General features: G+C 29.8%; 1 long non-coding RNA gene across 1 annotated transcript; it reads left to right on the plus strand.

Moving 5' to 3' along the window:
- The first annotated feature begins 4,039 nt into the window (after positions 1 to 4,039).
- On the plus strand, positions 4,040 to 22,609 carry LOC143075880 (uncharacterized). The gene is made up of 3 exons (XR_012978444.1): positions 4,040 to 4,160; positions 4,544 to 4,579; positions 21,902 to 22,609. It is a non-coding gene; the product is annotated as an uncharacterized LOC143075880 (long non-coding RNA).
- Positions 22,610 to 22,906: the final 297 nt, after the last annotated feature.

A 22,906-nucleotide genomic window follows, 5' to 3' on the forward strand; every position in this document is an offset into this window, starting at 1 on the left:
GCATGAGCGTGCTTACAGACGAAGAAAAAAGAATTGCGATGTTAAGGATCAATACATTTCTATCTTTTCTGTTTGTTTCAAATGGTATTTTTTCTCCAAGGAGAATGTGACAAAGGGAGGGGGTAATGTTTTTTGTTTATTTCTAATTGTATTTTAACGAATCTGACATACTACACAAACAAACAATTAACCTCACCCTTTTTCAGTTATGCATTTATGAGTGAATCGTTGTTTGAGTACCAGTAAATACCAGTTGCAAATATTTCTGTCAGTGTGTACGTCCAGTCGATTCAGGAAGACCTTTTCAAATGAATTATGTGTTCGGCAATGATGATGGATGTGTCTTGATAATTTAAGAGGTTAATAAGTCTACGTAAAGTGTTTTTATAAAAAATAAATATATAAAGTTTAGACAAATATTTCTGTAAAGAACTTTTTCAAATAAGTGTTATAAGTATCAATTTTTATGTAAACATCTTTTTAATTTTAAACATACATGGGAAAATTAAAGTTCTGAATGCCTAGTTGTGTGTACACTTGACCTACACAAGGCCTACATCGACTATCGACTGCATGTAGACAAAACATGGTTTAAACTACATATAAACATTGAGTTTTATCAATGGGAACGTAATTATGTTTAGTTTAGGTCAATGTGAACACGGCCTTAGATGTTCAGTTTTAATTGTTTTATTGTATTTTTTTTTCAAGATTGCTATAGTTAAATCAAAGCTGATTGATATGATTCCTTTTATATTATCATCATACTAATAAAGGATATTTGTTATCCGAAATATTTCAGTCTTAGTTAATTTAAAACGCGTTATGTTCAATTAAGTCCTAAAACGAATGCTAACATTACCTATCTGTTCATGCTGAACTGTATATCTGTCATTGAAATCGATTTAGATTCGTCAATTTCTGTTGATTACGGATTATGTGAGTGTTTTTAGTAATGTTGTCAACGGTTAACCGATTAACCAGTAAACCATCGGAAGGACCGAATACCAAAAAACGCAAACCGGTTAATCGGGCATTTTTTCAATTGTAATAGACTTGATATAAATGAGTATTGAGATCATTAAATAATTTTGTTCTATTTAACTTAGTATCGTCGTGGTAATTAATTTTTACAGATTTATTGTCCAGTACATTGATTGATATTGGTTATCCTAAAAACACCATACAAATTAGAATTCAGACAAGTTATCTATAAGCACGGGGCAAGACCTTAAGGAAACATAATTGATAAAAGTAACTTTATATCAGTAATCCGATTAAGTTTTACGATTTACTCAATTATTTTATTTTTTATTTGATATTGGGTAGAACTACATCTGAATGTTCAACCTCCTTCGTGCAAGCTTTTTCATACTTTAAACGAAATGCCAACTCATCAATTGTGAAATGCAAATCAGCTTGGGTGTAATCAATGTATACTTGATGCTACAAGTAATAGGTTTAATTATTTCAAATTGAAACATTCCAAAATCTGAAATAAGACCAAACGCCATAGTTGAGACGGGATTATATATATATATATGTATATGGATAAGGCCTTCAAACATCAACTTAAACTACCGGTAAAGTGGTTCATCGGTCGAACGATATAACCCAGTTAGTCAAAAGTGTACGATTAGACAAAACTAGTGTTTAGTACTGTTCCTCACTTAAAAACATTCTTTAGACAGTAAAAATTCAATTATGATTTAATACTGATATCTGTAGAACTCCAATAAAATAATCACTGTGATGATTCCGAGACCAGTGGTCAGAAAATTTTAAGTATCCTGTTTTGTGGTCTTTTGATGTCAGTATTAACATATAATTGCACTATTACTTATTTAATAATCGTTAAAAGATGAAGTACTACATGGTAGAGAAACAAAGTCCTAAACTTTTTATAGTTTTAACCAATTCGTCTGCAAGGAAGTTAGTCGCTTTTATTCGGTCTTCCATATACACTATTAAATATAGAAAGACCAATGTTCATTAAACCTACATGATTTATATTATGTTTAGATTGAAGCTCTTCATCTTTTATATTAGATTTGGATTTCAAATATTTTGACCACGAGCATCACTGAAGAGACATGTATTGTCGAAATGCGCATCTGGTGCAGGAAAATTGGTACCGTTAATATCAATATAATTTGTTGTTGAATTCAATTATTATCCTGCCTTTAAATGTTATGTGAGAGGTAAATTTCAGTGTCATTATACGTCCGTGGTCATTTACGCCAAACAATTGTCATTTTAAAATGGAAATTAGATTTTGCAAATTGCTATACAATTTTTAAGGTTAATTGGTTGGAAAAATGTAACAAAAATCCTTTAAAGTCACTTCATTAAAATTATTTTCTGAATAAGAATTGAAATTTATAATTTTTATAAGATTATATATTTTATTGATTTGACGAGGATATTGAAATAAATAATTATAAGTTTGTGTTAAAATTATCTAATGTTTCAACAGCTTGAATAAATTAAAACATTTACATTTGCTTCTTTTAGAAAAAAAAAGTATTTCAACTTATTTGTAAAAAGCAATTATCGAAATTGCTGACCTTAAGTATTTTTAATTTGACTTTGAATATTTAAAAAATGAAAATCACTCCAATGTGGATCATTTTTTTAATTTTACTTAAAATATTGAAAATTAAAAAAAATCCATCAATATGAACCATTAATCATTTTTTAAATCGGCATTATTAATTGAAAAATGAAAATGCTATAACATAGAGTTTTCTTTATTTTACTTTGCATTTTTAAATTTAGAAACATTATCCGATATGTATCCTTTTTTGACTAATTTTTAATAAGTAGAACGAAATGATATTTGCTTCAATATAGTATTTTAAATTTAAAATTGTCGACACCAACTTTAAATGTATCACTGTTATTTGGGTTATTTTCACTTGTTTTAAACAAAATTTCTTGAAGAACTTGTTAATGATGAAAACGTATGCACTGGGTGTTTTATCAACTAATTGCGAACTTGAGTAGTATACTGAAAAGTACGGTAATGTCCTAAAATATGTGAACTTTTTGTTATGCACTTTCCCCGCTTGAGCTCTGTTTTGCTCTTTGGCCTGATTGTTGTCTCTGTTACGCGTTCCCCATTACAATTCTAAATGCTATCATATATGCATATATGCGTCAATTAGGATGTTTGGCATGTTCCAGACACATGTAGATATAAAGTTGTGTGTGCTTTGCGGGTAAACTTATTGATAAAAGTTTGCATCATTTTGGTCATTATGGTACTGTTCAGTATACTTACCCATGTTCGGAATAAGTTGATACCACACACAGTGCACACGTATACATTAATAACAAGATCTTCAAGATACCTTGCTTTAACAAGGAAAAAGAAAGAAGTAACAAAGAAACATTTTAAAATAGTGTCGACAATTTGAAAATTTAAAACACCAATATTTAGAAATGTTTTTAAATATATTCGTTCTACTCATTAGAAATAAAAACAATGATGGAGATTGGATCATTTTTTCAAAATTAAATATTGCAAAGTAAAAGATAAAAAGGTCTACTTAAGAGTATTTTTTAATTTCAATTTATAATGTCAAAATGAAAAATGCTCCATACTGGCATTTTTCAATTTTCAATGTTTGAAGCCAAATTTAAAATGCTCCGCGTTAGTGCATTTTTTTTTCTCATTTTTTCAATATTTTGAAGTCATATTAAAAAATTCTGAAACAAGCAAATGCAAATCATTTTATTTATTCAAACTGTTGATAAAGTAAATCATTTTGAATGCAAACTGATAATTATTTTCTTTCTATCCTTGAAATCAAAAAATCACATTAATATACTATGTATAATAAATGTCAAAACTCATTAGGAGAATGATTTTTTAAAAGTGACTTCAAAAGAATTTTGTGACATGTTTCAAAACAATTAACTTTGAAATTTGTAGGGCAATTAGCAATTTTGTTAGTTTAAAATGACAAATGTTTGGCGTAAATATACATGATCTATTGTAGTATACGAACATTTGCAAGTTTATTGATTATAATAGCTCGCTTCACATTTAAATCTGGTTATATTGGAATTTCTAATGACGCACCGGGATTGTAACTAGGATAAACAAAAATCGATCATCATATCAATATTTTTCGTTCATACATTATTTCCAAGAGGTAGGTATGTTTTATGAAAAGGATTTTGTTTCATTTTCTTATCATTATATCCTTTAATATTATACCATAAACAATTTAAAATCACTATTATTAAATACGAATTAGTATCATTATAGTCTTGGATTTATAATTATTATTATCATTTGTATCATTATAGTTATTTTCAATATTATTTCGTAGTACAGTTGGACCACTTGTCTACTTTACCATCTGACAACCCTTGGTCTCTGTCAATTGTAATGTGTAATATGCAACCTTTTAGACTATTTCGTAAGCTTTGCATTTTTCGCTCTATTGGATATTTGTAAGTTATGTTTTTCGATATCAGCTTTAACGGAATCTTTGTTTTACATGTATCTTAATTTTTTTAATTATTATTTTAGGAAGCAGAAAAGTGTGATCCATATCTATGGCAGAAGGTAATTTATAAATATTACTATTATATAAAACGATTTTCAAATAAAACGGCCATTTAAAAATGAAATTATCAGAAAATACTTTACAATGAATTGTTTTACCTCAGTTGTTACTTTTTTTCTTGATGAAATAACGTTTAAATTCCTCTATATTTTTTTTAAATATAAATTATGCATTTAACTATCCACATAGGGTATATCATCAACACACATTACAATTTAGGTATATGTTTTTTTCACATTTCAGTCAACGTATCAATTTTTATATGATATAAAAATATATAATGTTAGCCCTGTATAACCATTGGTAAACATTTTTTGTTGATTCGACAGCACAAAGATACCTCCTGTACAATTTTGTTTTAAGGGAAATCGATGTTTGCTATTCCATGGATTCCTTAAACGTGCTTTATGTCAAATCCACTGAATTTTCTACAATGAGATATTTTATTTTATTTTACTTTTAAATTGAATTTACATCAAGTTATTAAAGACAATGTTTAAGTTCTACATTTTGGCTCCGATTCAATTATTTGACTGTCAAAATAAAACAATAACACATCTTGCTTCCCTTCTGTTGATTTTTGATACCTGTAACATTGTTATGTACATGACTTCATAGAACTCTGAATAATACAATAACGATAGGACATTCAGTATACTGAAGTTAAATAATGAATCTTAAATTTTCTAATGTCAGTATTACTGACGAGATATCGGTTATTATTTCAATATATAATATATTTCAATATATTCAGAATCAGTGATGAGTTTATGATAGCGATTTCATAGATTGAGGTAATGAGTTTGTTTGATTTCTGTTTGGTCGTTTATACAAAAATGTATATAAATACCATTGTCTTTTTTAACCTTTTCCATTAACCAAAAACATGTACTTGTGTTTCTCGTCATTCAATTGGCTGGATGATTATTGTTTTTTTCTTTACTTTCTCCCGTTTCATATTAGTTTGTTTTACCTGCTTGTATTACGTTGAAATGTGAAAATGTATTCTGGTAAAACAAATTATTCATTCACCATGATATACTTGATAGACTTCGTCTCTCCTTCTTCTTCAGTAAATGTACTATTCTCACACAATTTGACAATTAAGACGCTGTTCTCACTCTTTCAGAATATGTCATCATTTCATTGTGTGCAAGATCCCATTCTTGAACAGTGACTTATCAATCGTATACAGGTGTTATTACATATAGTTTTAAAACTTTTAGTAATCAAAAACAGTGGGCAAAATAGAGTCAAAATACACTTGATACATGTATGCCTTTTTTCTTTTTATCGTAGAACGTTAAGATCAGATTCTACTTATGAACATTTTGTTAGGAACTATAACCCACTTTGCTTGTTGCTTTACTGTTTTAAATGGTTTAATATATTGACATGATTCTGATGTATCTTTTGTTTAGAAAATATAAAAAAAACAATACAGGTGTGCATTTAGTATTTGCTTAATTTGTCCAATATTTATTAACTTCCATCTGAATGAAGAATTTGAAACATGCGCTGTTCATGTTTATGTTACCAAAGCAATAAAGGCTTACATTACAAACAGTGTATCAAGTTGGTATTGGTTACAAATGACACTCCAGTTTAAGGTGTTATATCAAGTTATATAATGTTTACCATAATTAAAATAATTTGTCCGTTCAATCTTTCTTGAAGTTAAAATCTGACTGATATATCTGTATAGATAATTAAAACAATTAAAGAATACGTCGTATATAATGTTACATTATACACTAGTGCATTTAAATTAAAAACATCTGGTTATTTTATTCACCAAAAAAGAGAAAAACAACATGTATTTATTTGAAATTCAATAATGTCTGTTTTATATATATATATATATATATAACATAATTATGTTTTATTTGAAGTATATGAAATTGCGTGAACCGGAGCAACATTTTATCAACTTAATCTATACCTTTAACAAATATTTGTTTTATCATCGGATATTTAAACACGTGACAGCTTTCAGTTAACACTATTTCATATAAACAAAAGAAACACATATTTTATGAACAAAAGTTATCCTTCAATATAGATCATTTCAAGATAACAAAATAAAAACAAAATTATAACTCCATACATTAAATAACTTATTTTATTTAAAAATCGTAAAATCCTCTTTGATATTTATAATTATAAGATAACCAAAACATCCCTAAAAATGTCTTCCTTCGTTTTAATAACATTTACCTACATTACAAACCAGTAAAAGTCTGAAATGGCCTATATCTGTACTAGACTGTACTGATTTTTACTCGACCAGTCTGAATTGGTCTGAAATTTACTTGATAATACTCGACTGTAGTCTGAACCATACTTAACAGTCTGAATTTGTACTTGACCAGTTCTTAACCATTTTATACGAGTCTGAACCATGCTCGACCTAGTCTGAACCATATTAGACCTAGTCTGAACCGTACTCGACCTAGTCTGAACCATATTCGACCTAGTCTGAACTATACTTGACCAAGTATTAACCAAGCTAGACCTATTCTTTGTATCTATCAACTGAATTTGATCAATTAAGGAAATAATTTTAATAAAAATGAAATTTGAACAACAACTTGATATTAAAAATGTTTTCAATATAAAATTTCATAATAATTAATCATAATATAACTTCAACAGAATGTTAATCAACACTTACATAATAATATATATCAACCTTAAAATACAATTAAAACAAGCTGATCAAATAATCTTAACAATGAATTGTGACTAATATTTTCAATATTTTTCAATTTTTTATGAATATTTCTGAAGTATTTTATGCTAACTGGACTATTTTCACCATTAACTTAAGCCTAGTATAGATTTATGTTGTCAGTTGACTTTAGTTAATAATGCAGTGAATGTTTTTTTTTTTATTAATATTAATATAAAATAGTATATAAAACAACTTAATAATTTTTTTTAAAAAAATGAGACCTCAATTGTTTTGTTTTATTAAACCAAGAATTTAATATAATCATGATAATAGAATTTCCATATCGATCCTTGCTAACCTTTTTAAAAAAGGAATTATGTTCCAAAGTAACAGTAAAAATATATTTCAATTGATTTAAGTATTTTTGTCAAATTAAAGACATGGCATTCATTAAGCACTTTAATATGGTATAAATGCCTCAGTACATGTGTGTTTCACCTGTAGGTAAAAAGAAAGCCCTATTTTCTTAAATTCGTGTATTACTTATCTTGTATATTCGAAAGGCCTTCTTTTTTTTTTTTAAAGTTAAACAGGATGTTGCAATTTTGAATAAATGTTATTTAGAATTTAATACCTCTGACCAGGTGTGATCTTATTTATGAGTTTGTCCCCACCAGAGGTTATACTTTATATTTCACCACTACTCAGAAAAACAATTTTATTTATTTATTTAATTTTATCCCTTTTTGATATAAATTATATATAATATCTTATTTTTTTATTATAAATATAATAATAGATATATTTCTAATATAAGGTTAAATAATTTCTAAATTTTGTTGGCTGTTGTTATATATGTCAGTTAAAAAGAAATTTATTTTAACAGTTAAAAAAGTAGAGGTTATTTGGTCTGCTATGGTTCAGACTGGTCGAGTATTGTTCAGACCTTTGTTTAAGCATAGTTTAGACTGAAAAAATAGGTCGAGTACAAATCAAGAATGGGTTAAGACTCTTTCAGACTGGTCGAGTAATAGTTCAGACTATTTTCAACAGCAAAGATAAGGGTCAAACACGATTCAGTACAGTCGAGTATGGTTCAGACTGGGGTCGAGTAATGTCAAGTAAAAGTCAGACCAATTCAGACTGTTGGAGTAAAAATCAGTTCAGACTTTAATGGCTTGTAGTGCTACTCTCTGAACAAACGCTTACAACAAAAAACAGTTAGAACCCCAAAAGTGAAGTGTACTGCATTGCATATTCTATGTAATCAAATACTAAATTTGTCAAGGACAAAAACAGATTTTTGCTTATTTCTACAAACATTTTACAGTGATTTGAGGTTCAGTTTATGGACAGTGCGAATCGAAAAACCCGTTTCATATGTGGAGAAGCATTTGTTTTTTAATATAAAATTGTTAATATTCAGGCACTTAATGAGAAAAAAAGGTATTTGAGAAATAGGTTTAATTTTAGAAAAACAATATCAAATGTAACAATGTATAAGGTCCGGAGCTTCTTCACGCGACAAACAGGAGAGTTTTTTTGTATTTTTAAATCAATAAAGTCTGAAATTTGTCAGTTCTTGTGGTAAATGTGGTTTAAAAAAAACGAATCAAGTGCAAATTGTGAAATCAGAACCAAGGCTACAAAAAATCATAGATACAATAATTGGCAACTTATTATTTAAAGAAAATCCCAAGTTTTAAAATATGTTGAATAATTATATAGCTAAAGTGTATGTCCGTGGTGATCATATGTAAAAACAAAAAGAGTAAACAGTCGAGACAAATAGAGAATACCATAATATGATAAAATTCCATAGAATGAAAAACACGAAATGGGGATGTCCTTGCTTTGAATAACTAGAAATTTAAAATCGAAACAAGGTTAAATTCTGCTTCATAAAAATAAATTTGTAGTTTAACACTTATTGACATGTAGTAAGAATGAATAATGCATTAATGTAACTACTAATTCGAAAAAAAGTTCTTATTAACATGATTTGCTCGTACCAGATACGGAAACAAATAACAGATGCTGTGCATAAAGGGAACATTGCAAAGTCATTTCTTATTTTTCTTTGTTGATATTTCACACTTCCTATCATGATTATTTTATACATATTACGTTATTCTGTCCGGTCGATATGAACAATAATTCGCTTCTGATTAATTGCATAATTTGTAAATTAATGATCAACTGCCGATTTTCAAAGAGATAAACCTTTACCATGATGAGAATATTGTGCTATTCAATTATACAGGATTGTTGCTTTCAAATGAAGTCATTGACACAGGTTTTTATAAGTCATCTCTCCGTTACATTTTTATTAACGACAGGAGGCGTGTTTTTTTTTGTAATCAATCAAGGTATGGTGTTAGGGCACGATATGTGAATACTTGCCTGAAACCGTCTTGTTGTAACAGCCCTGTCGCCCTTGCAATAACTTTTTTAGGGGTCCGTTGGTAGCCACTTAAAGGCAAACTGGTTGTCCCTCTCTGATTTAACCTCAGTTTTCAGTAGCGATCTGTATTTCAGTGACATTCATCCAGAACGGCCGTTAATCACAGGACATTCCTAGATAAATATTGATCATTGTTCTCGTCCTAAACATGCATGAAATATTTGCCATTGGAAGTTAAGAAAACAACAATCGATATGTAATTGGACAAAACCCAGTATACTCATGATTTACATAAATAACTATAACAAAGACCATACAAAGGTTTAAAAAAATGAAAAAAAGGAGAATAGCAGATACACCAATCAGAACATGTGAATTTATTAATAGTAAATATTTGATGAAATGCGCTTTACTGTCCATTGTGTATGGTCTATTGTAATTGCGTTTCCATGTGTTTCTGGCGAACTGGTTTTCTCCAGAACTAAAACATGGTATTAAATTAAAAAAAAACATTAAAGATTGGAAAGATAAAACCACAACCGCCATGCAAAGGACAGACAAAGGCCAGGCACAATAATATCAGGTCTACATTGCTGAAAGGAGTTGCGAGATGAAAAACGTTTTTGCAAGTCAAACAGATTAGTTATATTTTAGAGAATAAAAAAAAAACGACATACTTAGAAAAGCCAAAACCGTTTGAAACTTAAATTGTCAGAAGGAGTTGCGACTTGAATAATGTTTTTTGATAATCAAACAGAGAGGTTAGACTGGAGACTAATATAAGGTTAAATAATTTCTAAATTTTGTTGGCTGTTGTTATATATGTCAGTTAAAAAGAAATTTATTTTAACAGTTAAAAAAGTAGAGGTTATTTGGTCTGCTATGGTTCAGACTGGTCGAGTATTGTTCAGACCTTTGTTTAAGCATAGTTTAGACTGAAAAAATAGGTCGAGTACAAATCAAGAATGGGTTAAGACTCTTTCAGACTGGTCGAGTAATAGTTCAGACTATTTTCAACAGCAAAGATAAGGGTCAAACACGATTCAGTACAGTCGAGTATGGTTCAGACTGGGGTCGAGTAATGTCAAGTAAAAGTCAGACCAATTCAGACTGTTGGAGTAAAAATCAGTTCAGACTTTAATGGCTTGTAGTGCTACTCTCTGAACAAACGCTTACAACAAAAAACAGTTAGAACCCCAAAAGTGAAGTGTACTGCATTGCATATTCTATGTAATCAAATACTAAATTTGTCAAGGACAAAAACAGATTTTTGCTTATTTCTACAAACATTTTACAGTGATTTGAGGTTCAGTTTATGGACAGTGCGAATCGAAAAACCCGTTTCATATGTGGAGAAGCATTTGTTTTTTAATATAAAATTGTTAATATTCAGGCACTTAATGAGAAAAAAAGGTATTTGAGAAATAGGTTTAATTTTAGAAAAACAATATCAAATGTAACAATGTATAAGGTCCGGAGCTTCTTCACGCGACAAACAGGAGAGTTTTTTTGTATTTTTAAATCAATAAAGTCTGAAATTTGTCAGTTCTTGTGGTAAATGTGGTTTAAAAAAAACGAATCAAGTGCAAATTGTGAAATCAGAACCAAGGCTACAAAAAATCATAGATACAATAATTGGCAACTTATTATTTAAAGAAAATCCCAAGTTTTAAAATATGTTGAATAATTATATAGCTAAAGTGTATGTCCGTGGTGATCATATGTAAAAACAAAAAGAGTAAACAGTCGAGACAAATAGAGAATACCATAATATGATAAAATTCCATAGAATGAAAAACACGAAATGGGGATGTCCTTGCTTTGAATAACTAGAAATTTAAAATCGAAACAAGGTTAAATTCTGCTTCATAAAAATAAATTTGTAGTTTAACACTTATTGACATGTAGTAAGAATGAATAATGCATTAATGTAACTACTAATTCGAAAAAAAGTTCTTATTAACATGATTTGCTCGTACCAGATACGGAAACAAATAACAGATGCTGTGCATAAAGGGAACATTGCAAAGTCATTTCTTATTTTTCTTTGTTGATATTTCACACTTCCTATCATGATTATTTTATACATATTACGTTATTCTGTCCGGTCGATATGAACAATAATTCGCTTCTGATTAATTGCATAATTTGTAAATTAATGATCAACTGCCGATTTTCAAAGAGATAAACCTTTACCATGATGAGAATATTGTGCTATTCAATTATACAGGATTGTTGCTTTCAAATGAAGTCATTGACACAGGTTTTTATAAGTCATCTCTCCGTTACATTTTTATTAACGACAGGAGGCGTGTTTTTTTTTGTAATCAATCAAGGTATGGTGTTAGGGCACGATATGTGAATACTTGCCTGAAACCGTCTTGTTGTAACAGCCCTGTCGCCCTTGCAATAACTTTTTTAGGGGTCCGTTGGTAGCCACTTAAAGGCAAACTGGTTGTCCCTCTCTGATTTAACCTCAGTTTTCAGTAGCGATCTGTATTTCAGTGACATTCATCCAGAACGGCCGTTAATCACAGGACATTCCTAGATAAATATTGATCATTGTTCTCGTCCTAAACATGCATGAAATATTTGCCATTGGAAGTTAAGAAAACAACAATCGATATGTAATTGGACAAAACCCAGTATACTCATGATTTACATAAATAACTATAACAAAGACCATACAAAGGTTTAAAAAAATGAAAAAAAGGAGAATAGCAGATACACCAATCAGAACATGTGAATTTATTAATAGTAAATATTTGATGAAATGCGCTTTACTGTCCATTGTGTATGGTCTATTGTAATTGCGTTTCCATGTGTTTCTGGCGAACTGGTTTTCTCCAGAACTAAAACATGGTATTAAATTAAAAAAAAACATTAAAGATTGGAAAGATAAAACCACAACCGCCATGCAAAGGACAGACAAAGGCCAGGCACAATAATATCAGGTCTACATTGCTGAAAGGAGTTGCGAGATGAAAAACGTTTTTGCAAGTCAAACAGATTAGTTATATTTTAGAGAATAAAAAAAAAACGACATACTTAGAAAAGCCAAAACCGTTTGAAACTTAAATTGTCAGAAGGAGTTGCGACTTGAATAATGTTTTTTGATAATCAAACAGAGAGGTTAGACTGGAGACAGTTAATTCTGTATTTTGTGTGTGCTTTGAAAGACACAAAAAAACTAAAAACAAATTGTATTATTTTTTTTATTTTAAGCCCTTGAGGCCCGCATATAGTATTATTAAAGTCATAGGTTAGCTGAAGACGGGTTCGCAAAAAAAGAATCGTTAATGATCAACAATAATACAACGCTCAAGGTGAATAATTATCTATTTTCATATTACAACTAATTTCAACAGTAAAAACAAATAAAAAAAACATTGTACAATTTAAAACAGAAGTCTACGAGTTGTCCTACGCTTCAGATATTAAAATTGAACTTTACATTCACTTAACATTCATGCTCAAATTGAAATGTTTAATAGTGTTACACATGAACACATTCGAGTTTTGAAATCGATGATTGATGTCGTAGTAAATACTGCTGTTAATGTTTGTCTGTTATAAGAAAAAATGGTTAAATTCTTATCGCTCAAAAGAAATGTTTGAAAAAAAATAAAACGTATAAAATTAATAGTAAGTTCACAAAAGGTCAAACAATAAGTCATTGAAATGCGAATAAATTACACATTCTTTGGTCCCGCAGTTTCTTACAACACTCGTCAACAGCAACAAACAAACGTTGTCCGGTGTTCAATTGTGTTGCAGAAAAGGTTTGCTTAATAAGAAGTTTAAACGGTCTCTAAAATGCGTATTCTAACTCATTTTGATAATGTAGACATTTTAACTGTTTTGATATAAGCACCGGTGTTAACTTCTCCGTGTATACGCATTGTTTTAAAGAATTACTCACCCGCTAGGTTGATATGTACGATATTGTTGTATGTGTGTGTTCGTAATATCGTATGTGACCTCGTTACCGAAATAATACCCATTCAAATTTTACGGAAGATCATGGTAACTCCAAAAGAAGATAGTCGTTACTTGTGGACAAATAACTTGAAAGCTAATCGTAACTGAATAAAATAGCTTTATGATCATAGTAACTGATTTTGTCAGAAAACTCTGTTTTTGGAATATTTAATTGAAATTATTATGTAAAGATAACAACAAACGCTTAAACAACATTCGTGATCGAAATATTTTTAAACATAAGTTTGCAATTTTTCAGAATCATTTATATAAATATTGGTATACTGTTCGGGACATAAACATGTCAACGATATTAAGAATATAATGCATCCTTATGTTAAAATTATTATCGACTCCTCGGAGTCGATATTAAGAATTGAACGATGGACAGTCAGTGCGTGGATTTTTCTTGCTACCTGATTGGAAGATATTACGAGACGTGAATAATCAAAGTTTATTGATTGGTTAGGACAATCCAAACCTGGTAAATGTCTTTCAATCCCGTGGAGTATCGGATTTGTCCTCTCTATTTTAGCATTTAAATTGTGCCTGGTCATTAATCATGCATATTCATTATATTGGTACACAGGTAACTTTTATCTATAAATACTCGAATCTTCTGGAGTTTCGTAAACAACAACGTTAAACGATATATACTACTTCATAACGTGTGACTTCACGTGTGTGGTAAAATTTGTTGATTGATGCAAGTGGCTATTCTAGTAAATACATTAATCTACAAAGCGATTTCCATTTTCATCAACTAAGAGTCGACAATAGCCCTTTTTGAAAGATTAATGCTTGTACTAAATTATAGTTTGAAATTTTATAACATTGTAACAGGAGACGGTTTCACCTTAGTATATTTTCTATGTATCGAATATCCTGTTTTAATTATCTGTGTATTTTATTTGGTTAAGTCCGAATTATGTTAACTCAGCATCTAAAGCTACATGTATTTTTTACATTGTACTCTTTAACTTTATCGTAATCTCATTATATATTAATAAATTCAATACCCCAAAATACAAAAACTTCATAATTCAATTATTACTAGAGCACGCTGTGGAATTAGACTCTATTTAGAGGGGGACTTTAGATAAAACAGGACAAAATAAAGTAACGACGAATCACCCTGAGAAATAAGGCATATCGATTCTACTCAAAACAAGTTGCAGTGTCTTATTCAGACTTTTGGGTATGATATACCCGTACACATTTAATAATATAAATAAAACACGGCGGTTTTATTCAAAACAAAATGTTGATTATGTCTTGTACAGACCTTGACATTATACGATGGAATATTTTTACAACATTGACTGGTCGGTAGCGGTCAAAATATTCAAAAATCTATCTACTAAATATACTAATTAAGGTGGTACCCAACACCTTGCCTAAAATTAATTGGGCTCCTTTAATTTTCATGAAAAATGTATGAAAATTTAAAAAAACTTGAACCAATCACTTTCTCGGGGAAAAAAATGGCTGGATGGATAGCAGTTTGACAAACACTAATTTTGAGCATTGAGAAGCTTAATATTTCCTTAACAATACAAAATGATTAAAACTTTTAGCTGATTTTACAGAGTTATCTCACTATAGTATTAGGTGCCACCTTAAATGTAAAGAAAAATAACATCTTTAAATCAACTGCGTACTTCGATACAAAACAAAGAAAGAAAAGCTTTTAATCATTTATATTATGGAAAACACCGAGATTGCTGATTTACCAATAAAAATCAACTACACTTTTTAGTTAACCATGGATAGAAACATGTACGGAAATACAAACGATGAAAATAAATTGGAAATAGAAACAAGCCATCCTTCACACAATTTTGAATATAAAAAAAAACGATTCCACCCAATATCTATATTTGACACTCTTTGTAACTTCTTTTTTTTTCGTAGGTTTTATATATATGCGCTATAATTGTTCTTTTACGTCTAGTGCAAACGCAGTATTGGCGGACAACCTAACTACCCACACCAAAGGAACTAATACAACATTCAGATTACGAAAAAAATGGTTGATAAGGGAACGAGATTTACAGGAAAATAAGTTACCCAGACCTTTGTTCATGATGAACATTACCGTAAAGTATGACGTGTAAAATATAAAGACGATACCTACAAAGCAAAAAGTAGATAAGAAAATTATTCACTAGTTATCAATCAGTCAAACACGATTTATATATAGCCGTCCATCAACATATAGAGTAGGTTACGAACATCACTGACAAGTTACTGTGATGATGTACAAGTTATGACTATCTAATAATCAAGTTACCACTATCATAATAAACAAAATTCTTGGAGTTACGATTATCATCCGTAAATTTTCAATGGCTATAATTTCGATAACAAGGTCACATATGATATTAAGAACACACACATATAACAATACCGTATATATCAACCTAGCGGCATAGTTATTCTCTACAACAATGAATGTACACGGAGAAATTACAAACAGACAATTATACCTGTTTTGGGCTCCACCATGTTGGGAACTGCAGTACTATACGGTTATCAATTTAACCCCAGTGATAACTGCAACATTGGTATGATTGTGAATGATGTGTTTTGCAATTTTTCGGATCTTATTTCAGATTTTAAATCAAAACAACATGTTTAACCCCGCTACATACTGTATGTTTGTGCCTGTTACAAGTCAAGAGCATGTAATTCAGTGGTTGTCTTTTGTTAATATGTTACATATTTGTTTTTCATTCATTTCTTGTACATAAATTAAGCTATCATTTTTCTCATTTGAATTGTTTTACATTTGTCGTTTCGGGGAGTCAGGATGACTCGTATAACAAAATTGTTTGACCTCATCAACCAAATGTAACAACTTGTTTCCCAAATCAACTATGAATAGATATGGTAAAATAAAACTGACCATATTCTCTCTACATCAAGTAAATCTATATACTTGTTTAACAATAATTTTTTTTTCGCATCAACTAAAACTGGCCATATATTGCACTTAACTAGATCCCTACATTTACACTGTTAACGTTTTGTTTGAACATTTGGCAAAACCGAATCTTAAATCATGTAAATCTAAGGCAAACCAGGCGAATTTCGATTAAAACTCCATGTATTAATTGAGTTATATTTACGAAGAGACAGTTGAGAACGGGGAACGAAGCAATGTAAACCATGATGTTCATATTACCATCATATAAAAATGATTTTCCGATATGTTGGATTAAATTTAAAGTAAAAACAAAAACACATAGGAAATATGAATCAAACTTCTGCATATTGAACTTCTTAAGTACTGCTTATGCTAATTAATATAAAAATTAAAAATTAAGAAAAGGTAATATATGTAGAATTCTAAACTCTTTTTTTTTTTTTGGAACACACAGCTCGTTCTCTAAAACTAAAACGGCACAAGTTACAAGTGGGAAGTCTTTGTCTTTCACATATTGTCTAATTCTGTGTATATATGTTTTCTGAACTTCTCTAGTAACAATTATAAGACTCTTTTGTTTTCAACCTTTTCGTCAGTTAGTTAAACAATTGACTTATTGTGTAATAGTTCATTCCGAAATATTTGGAAGTTATCTTCCCAAGTCGATATATTGCCATTCACGTGTAAAAATAAATCGGTAATAACCGTAGGACTGGTATAAAATGTGTTTACTATAGTATTGACCAATGAGTAAAATTAACTGTATGAAACTGCTTATTTTTATTAAGATAATCGTTGAATTAATTAATTAATTAATAAAATGACCTTTGATAGCGTCCTCTCAATGATAATACCTCATGAAGAGAAAAGTTTTAACAGTAAATGTGTGAATTAACCATACGCGTATGGTCCAAATACTCATATGATACGGAACAGATACATGTAACTTTTTAAAAGTAAATATAGAAAATGTGCTACAAAGTAAAGTTATTTGAACTCCTTTTTAAATGCCCTTACTACATTGACATTATTTAGACAGTTCTTCGGACAGTTCTACGATTAGAACTGATTTGGTCAGTTCTGCTGACAGTTCTACAGTTAGAACTGATTGGGCAACTCTACATATTACATGTATAACAGTTTGAAACAGTTCTACCCAAGAACTGATCCTGACAGTTCTACCGTGAATTGTTTTGGTCAGTTCTAGCTTAACCTGATTCTGACAGTTCTACCTAGAACAGTTATAGGGTAGAACTGTTCCAGGAAGAACTGTTCTAGTATAGTTTATAACAGTTTTATGACTAATTATTCTGACAGTTCTAATGTTCTCCACCGTATGTCTTTTTGTGGTGAAACATAACGATCATTACTGGGAACCAGTACGTAAACAAAATTAAAAAATCTAAGAATAACATATATCTCCCCAAAAGAGACATGGTTTGAGAAACATCTGTATATAATAAGTGTAACCTTCAGAATGATATACCAATTGGAGCAATTCAATTCTATTTGTTGGTGCAAAGAACAATATATGTTTTTCTGATTGTGAAATTATTAGTATTTTTTTTTTTATATAAAATTTTGACTGAACTGCAAATGAAAAAGGCTTTTCAAGGATAGAAACACAGGTTGCCAAACCAAAATCTTGCTTAAAATTCTACCTCAAACCTAAACAAATATGTTGTCAATGAGAAACTTCTAGATGTGTACATACTTATAACTTGCTTGGACTGTATTCGATGTTTATTTCTTGTGTTCCTTTTTTGTTAAGTTGCGAAATGTATGTGCGAAAGCGATACATTGCGATGGTAGACTCCGGCGTCGAAGTTATAAATATGCAGTTAGAAGTGAACATAAGCTTGTATATTATCTAAAGACAGTATCTGAGGCAAAATTTTTATAACATTTTTCATTTTTCCGTATAGATAAATAGGATTTCAACTAAAGGATACCAATCTAGAAATAATAAATTAAGTCCCTTTACTAAATCTACCATCGTTTGAATAAGATATTATATGGAAATGAAATAATGAAAAGCTACTTTTATTTGTTATATTTAAAAAAAACAGTCATCAAACCTTTCGACTTTTGTCAAATTTTAAGTGATTCGGAAATGCAAAGAGTGAATGACTGTCCGAGTAAATGATCCAAATATTATTTTCGATTTAAACCCTGACGTTATTAAATGACCCGACTAATACTCAAAATATAATTCCTCTCTTAAATGTCGGTCATCGCCCCTCAAACAATTCTCCAAGAAAAATCAAGGGGACTTCTAGTATTAGAAAGTAATTGATATTTTGCAGTCATAATGGGGATAAAAAATTTACTTCACACTTTGATAAAACTGAATTGAAGAAAGAAGGAAAATCATTGGGTCCCGTTCCTGTCAAGGGCAATGTACACCTGAATAAATTAAGCAACCAAAATCTTCTTATTGTGGTTGATGTGATAGACATGAATAAAATTATTAAGATTTTTGTTGTATATCTATCATATTGGTGTCATTTTACAGGCTGTTAGATTGATTTAACAAATTACATGATTTTCCTTACTTAAGTAGATATCTAGTTTTAACTTCATAATATCCTGAATATTGAGTTCAAAAATGTCTCATATGCAAGACAGTATTATATTGTGCAGTTTTATACCGTTCTTTTCATTACAAGTAAAGTTAACCCTTCATTTATTACAAATTAGATGTTTAAAAGTGTGCGTAATTTGGTACCGAATATTCAACAAAATGATGCCAAAATCCATTTTAAGGCCATAAAATATTGTATAACTATAAAAGAAAAAACTGATCAATCCTGTAGAAAGCCTTATTTTGTGTCATGAATAGTAAAACGTATGTCCTTTGTATTTCTATTGATATGTACATGTAATTAGGTTCAAACAGCTCTAGGGTTGAACTTGAAAGTCATAGTGTTTCTGTAATTTTCATTTGGATGACATGTATGAGAGGATCAATGAAAATGCAATTCAATTTTGACAATTTTTATTTAAATTGTCAACACTTAGATAGAGTGTTCCATCTTATTTAAATTTTCCATGTTTGACTAATGAATGAACATAGTTTTATTGTATTGTTAATATTATTAACAGTCTGGAATTGAGGTTTGTAACAGATCATAGGGTTTTTTTAAATTTTGGAAGACACTTATTTTCTGATTACTATATAAGGTCCGAGGCAAATCTTGAAATATACTATTTTCCCTTCTTCCATTCTGATTTTATGATAGATGAATAAAGTTTTCTTGACAGTAAATACAGTCTGTGAATAACTGCTGTTGGCATTCAATCATTACAGATTTTGGCAAAATTGGTCAATGTCAAATTTAAAGAAAGAGATTAATTTTTTTTATTTCTATATTTTACTGATATACTTGTTATACATGTTACAGTCAACATTACTTTTGATACTTTTAAGGTTTCGTAACAAAATCATCAAATATAATTTTACCTACACCTTTGTCCACTTTTCGATTTTAGTTTTTTGTTGTTGTTGTATGTATATGACATTGTATAATATTTACCATATTTAAATGTCCACTTAAAATGCTTGTATAGTTCTGTTCGTCTGTTTTCATTTATAAATGTACTCTTGATTTGATTTTTCTTTAAATTTTCTATTGTCCTATAGAAATTCAATTGGGGTGAACATATTGTTAATGTAGTTTTTAAAAGTTTATATTTATAATTAATCTTCAATGAAAAGTCATTCATGTTTAGCATTTAAGTGCATTGAAACTCATGCACTATGAAAAATATAAGGGCAAATACTGATTTTCTGTTTGGCGAGAATGGATGAGTATGTTCAAATGATTGTGCATTTTGTAATATTGCAAACAAGGAATTATTGTTTGAAAAGAAATGGAACATGTTTGTTTTGTTTTGTTTAAATTGACCTTCCCACTTATTTTAGCAATGGAATTGTCACAAATACTCTTATTGCCTTGAGAGAATTGAATATTTATCAAACATGATAAACAGAAATATAGTTAAAATTAAAAACCAATTGTTCAGAGAACAATTGAAGGTCTTTCCATCAAAACAATGTATTTTGATATGAAAGTTGTGAAACTAAGTTTAAAATGTCATTTCAATCGTCAAATGATAGCTTCTAGTACGCTGATTCCAAAAATATTTGGTTTCCATACATTTTTTTTAAATAAGGGAGATAATTTGTTACTTCCGGTTTGAAAAATGTTACTTACGATTATATTTGAATATTTCCTTGACACTGATTCCAAAAATATCTGGTTCTATATACTTTTATATTCATAAAGTACAAAAAATAGCTACTTCCGGTTTACAAAGGGTTACTTCCGGTTGTTTCTTTCAAGGTTAAATGGTTTGATACCTTTTTCCAAAAGTTTCATAGCTTTATCATGTATACATATAAAATAAAAGCAAAGGTCAAAATCTAGAACGTCAAATTAAGCTATGACCTTGAGATTAATTTCAAGGTCATGAACTAAGGACCTCAAATCAAAAGACCATAGGTCTTAATTATATTTGGTTAATGACTTATATCACCAAACACGTATTTTTAAATACAAGAGGGAAGAAAACTCCCTTTTACGTTCAACGTGCCCTTGCAATAAAAATTTATGTGTTACGACATGTCGCAACTAACAATTTAGTAAAAACAATTTGTTGATATCTTATACGGTCTTTGGATATAAGTGAAAATAAGCCAAATTTAAATATTAGAATATGACCTTGACCTTTGACCTTGACTTAATTTTCATTTTTTTGGACCAAGGACCTCAAATCAGAAGATCCTAGGTCTCTATCACTTATGGTTTATAAGATAGAAATGCATATCACTTATATCAGATGCATAAGGGGAAATAACTCTCATATGGAGCGGTCATATTGCTTCGGTCAAAATAGGACAAATCATGCAAAGGATATAACAAGCAATTTTGTAAAATAAATTTGCCGTTATCTTTTACGGTTGCGAAGGAGTTGTGAGCACAAGAAAAACAGTGTTTGGGGAGATAACTCCTACAAAGAAAAGTATTCGGTTACGCAGGGTAAATTTCAAAAGCGCATAAACTGTTCGATATCATATACCAAATATCAAAGCGACATATTGCAAAACAAATGTTTATCGCAAGAACAAAATTTGGCGGAAGAAAAAAAAAAAAAAATAATCAGAAGAAAAACAATAGGTCTTTCCACAGAAAAGTGGAAAGACCTAATAAAGAAAATCAACACAACAGATTCGTTTAATAAAATCGATTAACGGCAATCGAGGGTTAAAAATAGTTTGTGAAGTTAAAATGCAAGTTATGTGAAATGAAAAATACATCACTTTATTTCAGACAGAGAACTTAGGATGATTCTTGTTGGTACCATTAAAAGTGGGAAAAGCTCTACTGGAAACGCTATTCTGGGGTCAGAAGTGTTCGAAACTAAGTTAAGTGGCAATGGATTAACTAAAGATATTTGTAAGCACCAGGCTGAAAAAAATAACAAACGAATAATTATTGTTGATACACCTGGATATTTTAGCATGGAAGACAAAGATAATAAAGAAACAATCCTTCAGCACATTAACCGGGGAGTACAAATTCTTTCACCAGGGCCACATGCCTTTGTATTCGTGTTTTCTGTATTGGGCATATCAGCTTCGGATTTTAAAATGCTAAGTTTTCTTTCTGAAATGAAGAGCTTAGTGAACCACATAATTGTGGTGTTTACAGGTCGCGACATGCTTGAAAAGGGAAAAAATGATTTTGGAACTTTCAGAGCTGAACTACCAATACCTCTACAAGAGTTTTTAATCAAAGTTGGCACAAGAAGAATTTTTGCATTTGACAACACAAAATCAGACAAAGAAGTTGCAAAGATGATTGAAGCGGTCGAAAGTATTTCCAAAGCGAAAGAACAATATTTTGACAATAAAGTGTGAATTACAATTTTGCCAAGAACTAAAAACATAGTATCAAAGCTATAACCATTATTATATATCTTTGTTTTCTATCTATCTAATTTCACAAAAATGTATAGCAACAAATAAATTCTGTTCAATGCTGTTATACTCTTTTTTTAAATCTTCATAAAACAGAATCATCATCTTAATTCGAAATTATATATATATCTTGAATGGTAACGGAAACAAGGTGTTCGATACTATGACATTTTAACGTTCCTTATTCAAAAAGTGTCGCAATTGTATCGTTCATTCATCATGTTGACATTGTTACCGTCTTCTGCTTTGGTTTGTTTTTGCTCAAACATGGTTCATGCTAGTTAGACAAATATGCATGAAACAGTCTTCGAAAAATCGCTTGTGACAATACAACTTGTGCTATTGGTATTGCAGT

The sequence above is a fragment of the Mytilus galloprovincialis genome, chromosome 5 (assembly GCF_965363235.1).
Source record: "Mytilus galloprovincialis chromosome 5, xbMytGall1.hap1.1, whole genome shotgun sequence".
NCBI classification, from domain to species: Eukaryota; Metazoa; Mollusca; class Bivalvia; order Mytilida; family Mytilidae; genus Mytilus; species Mytilus galloprovincialis.